Raw genomic sequence first — 6,418 nt, 5'->3', positions numbered from 1 at the left:
AGTGATTAATGAAGGGTTGTGTGGTCCAAAAGCACAAATTAAAGTGATAAATGAAGGGTTGTGTGGTCCAAAATCACAAATTAAAGTGATAAATGAAGGGTTGTGTGGTTCAAAAGCACAAATTAAAGTGATAAATGAAGGGTTGTGTGGTCCAAAAGCAGAAATTAAAGTAATAAATGAAGGGTTGTGTAGTCCAAAATCACAAATTAAAGTGATAAATGAAGGGTTGTGTGGTTCAAAAGCACAAATTAAAGTGATTAATGAAGGGTTGTGTGGTCCAAAAGCAGAAATTAAGTGATAAATTAAGGGTTGTGTGGTCCAAAAGCACAAATTGAAGTGATAAATGCAGGGTTGCGTGGTCCGAAAGCACAAATTAAAGTGATTAATGAAGGGTTGTGTGGTCCAAAAGCACAAATTAAGTGATAAATGAAGGGTTGTGTGGTCCAAAAGCAGAAATTAAAGTAATAAATGAAGGGTTGTGTGGTCCAAAATCACAAAATTAAAGTGATTAATGAAGGGTTGTGTGGTCCAAAATCACAAATTAAAGTAATAAATGAAGGGTTGTGTGGACCAAAATCACAAATTAAAGTAATAAAAAGCAAAATTATAGTGAAAAAGGGTTGTGTGGTCCAAACACAATAGTACAAAATCACAAATTAAAGTGATAAATGAAGGGTTGTGTGGTCCAAAATCACAAATTAAAGTGATTAATGAAGGGTTGTGTGGTCCAAAAGCACAAATTAAAGTGATAAATGAAGGGTTGTGTGGTCCAAAAGCACAAATTAAAGTGATAAATGAAGGGTTGTGTGGTCCAAAAGCACAAATTAAAGTGATAAATGAAGGGTTGTGTGGTTCAAAAGCACAAATTAAAGTGATAAATGAAGGGTTGTGTGGTCCAAAATCACAAATTAAAGTGATTAATGAAAGGTTGTGTGGTCCAAAATCACAAATTAATGTGATTAATGAAGGGTTGTGCGGTCCAAAATCATAAATTAAAGTTATTAATAAAGGGTTGTGTGGTCCAAAATCATAAATTGTAGTGATAAATGAAGGGTTGCGTGGTCCAAAAGCACAAATTGTAGTGATTAATGAAGGGTTGCATGGTCCAAAAGCACAAATTGTAGTGATTAATGAAGGGTTGCGTGGTCCAAAAGCACAAATTGTAGTGATTAATCAAGGGTTGCGTGGTCCAAAAGCACAAATTAAAGTTATTAATAAAGGGTTGTGTGGTCCAAAAGCACAAATTGTAGTGATAAATGAAGGGTTGTGTGGTCCAAAAGCACAAATTGTAGTGATAAATGAAGGGTTGTGTGGTCCAAAATCACAAATTGGAGTGATAAATGAAAGGTTGTGTGGTCCAGAAACACACATTGTCTACAGACGGGACAAATTTGATAACTGGCAAATATTGGTCAATAACAATTTATAGAGACAAAAATGGAGGGTGGTTACGGTCGTTGAGCCCAGTGTATATATGACTGTTTGGTCAATTTTTGGGCAAAAGGAATCGTGTCATCTGACTCATATAAACCAACAAGGAGTTGCCTGGCTATTACAAGTCAAATGAGGGATATCTGGCCACTATAAGAATAATAGGAGTTGGTATGTAAATATATGTGTCGTGTTGACCATAACTATGGGGACAAATGCAGTATGTCGTGGCCCAATACGGTTGTTCTTATTACAATTGGAGTTTGCCCTTGGTCATTGTTTCCTATTCTACCAGGTTGGTATAACACCATATTATCATCAGCAGAGGTCCATGATTGTGAAGTATTAGATTCAGGTAGTGAATTCCTACTAAGGGCTTGTAGACTTGTTGTCCTATACAGTATAAACTAGAAAGCTATATATCTGGTAACTTTTCTATGTTGGTTTAGTAGTGGACCTTGTGCGAAAATGTTGTCAAACCTTGACCACTCGGCCTCCACTGCCCCAAGAGATTGCTCAGCTGGAAAAAAGGAGACATCAAGAGAAGAGTTGTTGTTTATTATGTTTTGGCTTGGGCCTTTATGTGATTTTTGTCTGTAATTTTCCATCAGTTGACCATTAGCTGCCGTTGGGTTATTCATTACTGTAATGGTGGGGGTATTTTGTAACGAAAACCTAGAGTTGTGTCTCCACAATTGATGGTAGTGGGGAGAGTGATGTGGACGTCAATGCTATGACATTACACTGTACTTTATATGCAAATTTGCATGAAGACACAGTACATTTCCACAGTATGGAATTAATTGGTCTGACGACACTTGCTAATTCTGGTCCAGATTCTGGTCCCAATCATCCATAATCCAGGTTTGACCTATGAAACACGGAAGAAGTAAAAAAAGTCTGTTTTCAACTGTAGGGTCTTGGAACCATCCATAATCAGGGATTGACCCCCGGAAAACTTGGGTCACCTTAACAATGGGTGGTACTGGGAGACAGGTAATTGGCCATCAGACAAGGTGTCATTTGTTTTCTCTCATCACGCCAGGTAATGGACGAAGCTGACCTAGACGCAGCCTTGCTATCAGTGATGGACGGTCAGACTGTACCGTTCGACCGTCTACTCCCATCTATCTCCATTAATACCTGTATATCTGTAGATGGTGCTAATAAACTGTGAACATGATTCAGATTAGTGATTGTCGCTGTGATATTACTCGTCTTCTGGTTAGAAATTATATAACATTTCCTGAAAATATCGTTCGTAATTATTAATACAACAGAATATCAAATTACTTGGAACATTATTTCATAACTTTAAAAGATTGCTACCGAGGACTTCTATAGGAACGGTAAGACTGATTTACTTACGATGTATAATGTAGTGCATCTCTGATTTATCTTTGCTTCTATAAAACATGATGGATCTGCAGATTTATTTGAGTTATTGTAATAAATGTGTGAAAATTGTTCATGATTTTTTACCCATAAATTGTATAAGAATGAGAAGTAGATGTATATGTGAGGTGTCGTTATCATACCAATCATCATTACTGCCAACACAAATCCATCACCTCTGTCTGATAGGTGTAACAAGGCCAAATAGCTCAGGAGGAAGCTCTAATACCTTTCTTTTGGCACACATTGCTTACTGCAGAAGGTACATATTTTAGTGGTGGTTATTTACAGCTTTTTGCATTGACATTTGCACATTGTTTAAATTCTTTTATGGATTTAATCTTGAATCACAGACTTAATTTTTTCAAGTAATGATTTGTCTTTTATAAAATACTTTTTCAACACAAGTACATTTATGATACTAGTTCTTCAACATATTTAATATAGCTAAAAAGATAACTTATTTCTAGAGAAATTTTGATGTTCGTAGTGAATGCATGTTATTTTTTTTCATTCATATTTAGCATATTCTCAAGTTTCCTTTAGTGATCTCTGAAATCCTTTATTTAGGCTTCTTGCTACCAGTCTCTCAAATATGGTTTATGTTGACCAAATATATTCTGTAATATTGACTTACGTGGCTTTGTCTTCTTCATTCTTTGATTCTACTGTGTTGATATAACACCATCTTGACCTCAACGAAGGTTCCGACTTAATGACTTAAATTAGTAACCTTCAATTTGGTTAACATGGTATTATTCACCTCTAGGTTTTAATTGAATACTTCTGAGTAAACTCTGACTCAAGAATTAAAATATTTTGAATTTTGAGCATAAAGTTCTGTTTAATATTTCCCTGCATTTTTTAAGTGAACAGTCCCCAGACAGAATATGCATCTATTTAATCTCAAAATTTTACACTTGCAAAATTTAACAACTATTTAATCTCAAAATTTTACACTTGCAAAATTTAACAACCACACGGTAAATTTCACTACTTGATGTAAAAGTGCTAATATTGCATATAGAGGAATTGTTGTACCACGAAAGTAAATATATATTCCATAAACGAAACCAAGAAACATGCACCCCACCAACTTAAAGTGATATTGTCTTAAGTGTCCCATGTTTCAGGATCTTTTTTCCCTTAAGCTGTGTCTCTTCTATGTGTCTGTGTACCCTATGATAGAACTCAAGCTTTGTGGTCCCTTGCCCCTTACCTGTTGTATTACCTTTATATCACCAGTATGTCTCCACTAAAAATATGGAATGAAAAATCACTATGGAAGCATAGGGTAACTCTTATTTAATCTAGTCAGAGGGGAAATCTCATGCTAAACCAAAATGTCTCGTTTTACCGATATTAAACACCCCAGGCTTAGTTACTGTGACTGAGGTGCTGATTGGGGGGAAGTCAGGAAGTAAAGTAATATTGGCCCCCGACATTGATTTCTTCGCATATCCACATTGACATTGACGTCATTTCACCACATTTCAGTGCTCAGAGGAAACCACCAACTCAGATTTCATCTGATATTTGTGTACTGGTTCATTAAAGCTATTGTGTAGGTTATGCCTGGTGTTGTTGTTTTGTGTATAGAAACTGGGTCATTCATTGATATGTACTCCTAGAACAGGTTCACTCACACCAGATTCAATCCAACTTAATTAATGATTCGTTAAAAGCCTCCCAATCACTCGGAATACTATTTCCTAGAGTAATTTGCCCAGTCATTTTCCTACCTAAAGCTTAAAGTAATTTTATAGAAATTAATTTTTATGAATGATGATTGTGTCTACATTTCTAATTTCATGATTATAGATATAAGATTTGAAAGATGATAGATGTTAAAATGGAATATGAATTAAATTTACATACTGATTTCAATAATTTTTCCACAAGATCAACAGCCCTGCAGGTAGGGCATAAGAATTGTATTTGCTGCCGCTAATGTAGGATTGTAAAAGGCCACTATATTTAGGATATAATCTTTTCTTTCTTCTTTTTTTTTCCTAATGTCTCCCTTGACATCACCTCACTATTGGCCTTCGGTTGAGCGCCTGCCCATGTGAGTAAGGCTCTGGATTCTATCCCCTAGCCAAGACACAACATATTCTATAAAAGTGGTATTTTCTGCTTCTGCTTAGTCCTTAATCAGCATAAAATAAGGAGTGGGACGACTGGTTCGCAAGTTGTCAGTATAAGAGTTCTACTATACAAGAAGACACAATAAGAGTTCTACTATACAAGAAGACACAACACAAATATTTTCCCAAAACACGCAGCACACACTTCATTCACACTAACACAACATGCATTGGACATGGTTATTACATCACCCTGGCTGTTAAACAAACAAACCACAAGATAAAGCAGCATAATGACATGTTTTGCTTTGTGACTGAAATGATTCTGCATTCTTGAACTGGAAAAAAATTAGAGTACTTCCTTATTACTATCTAACTCCAATAATTCTAGGAAATAAATAAAAAGATTTAATGAAAATGATAAACCATTGTGTTGATAGGTTTCCAAACTTATCACCACAAGCCCTCCACCTCTGCATGCGATTTGAAAACCCAAGTTAGCAGTTGCCAGGTACTGACAGTGGACATGTCCCTATGACGATGGCCACCACTTCTATTGACAGTGGACATGTCCCTATGACCATGGCCACCACCTCTGTTGACAGTGGACATGTCCCTATGACGATGGTCACCACTTCTATTGACAGTGGACATGTCCCTATGACCATGGCCACCACCTCTGTTGACAGTGGACATGTCCCTATGACGATGGCCACCACTTCTATTGACAGTGGACATGTCCCTATGACCATGGCCACCACCTCTGTTGACAGTGGACATGTCCCTATGACGATGGTCACCACTTCTATTGACAGTGGACATGTCCCTATGACCATGGCCACCACCTCTGTTGACAGTGGACATATCCCTATGACGATGGCCACCACTTCTATTGATAGTGGACATGTCCCTATGACCATGGCCACCACCTCTATTGACAGTGGACATGTCCTTATTATGTTGACAGTGGACATGTCCCTATGACAATGGCCACCACCTCTGTTGACAGTGGACATGTCCCTATGACGATGGCCACCACCTCTGTTGACAGCGGACATGCCCCTGTGACAAAGGCCACTACCTCTGTTGACAGTGTATATGTCCCTATGACGATGGCCACCACCTCTGTTGACAGTGGACATGTCCCTATGACGATGGCCACCACCTCTGTTGACAGCGGACATGCCCCTGTGACAAAGGCCACTACCTCTGTTGACAGTATATATGTCCCTATGACGATGGCCACCACCTCTGTTGACAGTGGACAATGGCCAATACCTCTATTGACTGTGGACATGACCCTGTGACGATGGCCACTACCTCTATGACGATGGCCACTACCTCTATTGACTGTGGACATGACCCTGTGGCGATGGCCACTACCTCTGTTGACAGTGGACATGACCCTGTGGCGATGGCCACTACCTCTGTTGACAGTGGATATGTCCCTATGACAATGGCCACCATCTTTGTTGACAGTGGATATGTCCATATGACAATGGCCA

The sequence above is a fragment of the Argopecten irradians genome, chromosome 10, assembly GCF_041381155.1.
Source record: "Argopecten irradians isolate NY chromosome 10, Ai_NY, whole genome shotgun sequence".
Taxonomy (NCBI): Eukaryota; Metazoa; Mollusca; class Bivalvia; order Pectinida; family Pectinidae; genus Argopecten; species Argopecten irradians.
This window is presented reverse-complemented; position numbering follows the sequence as displayed.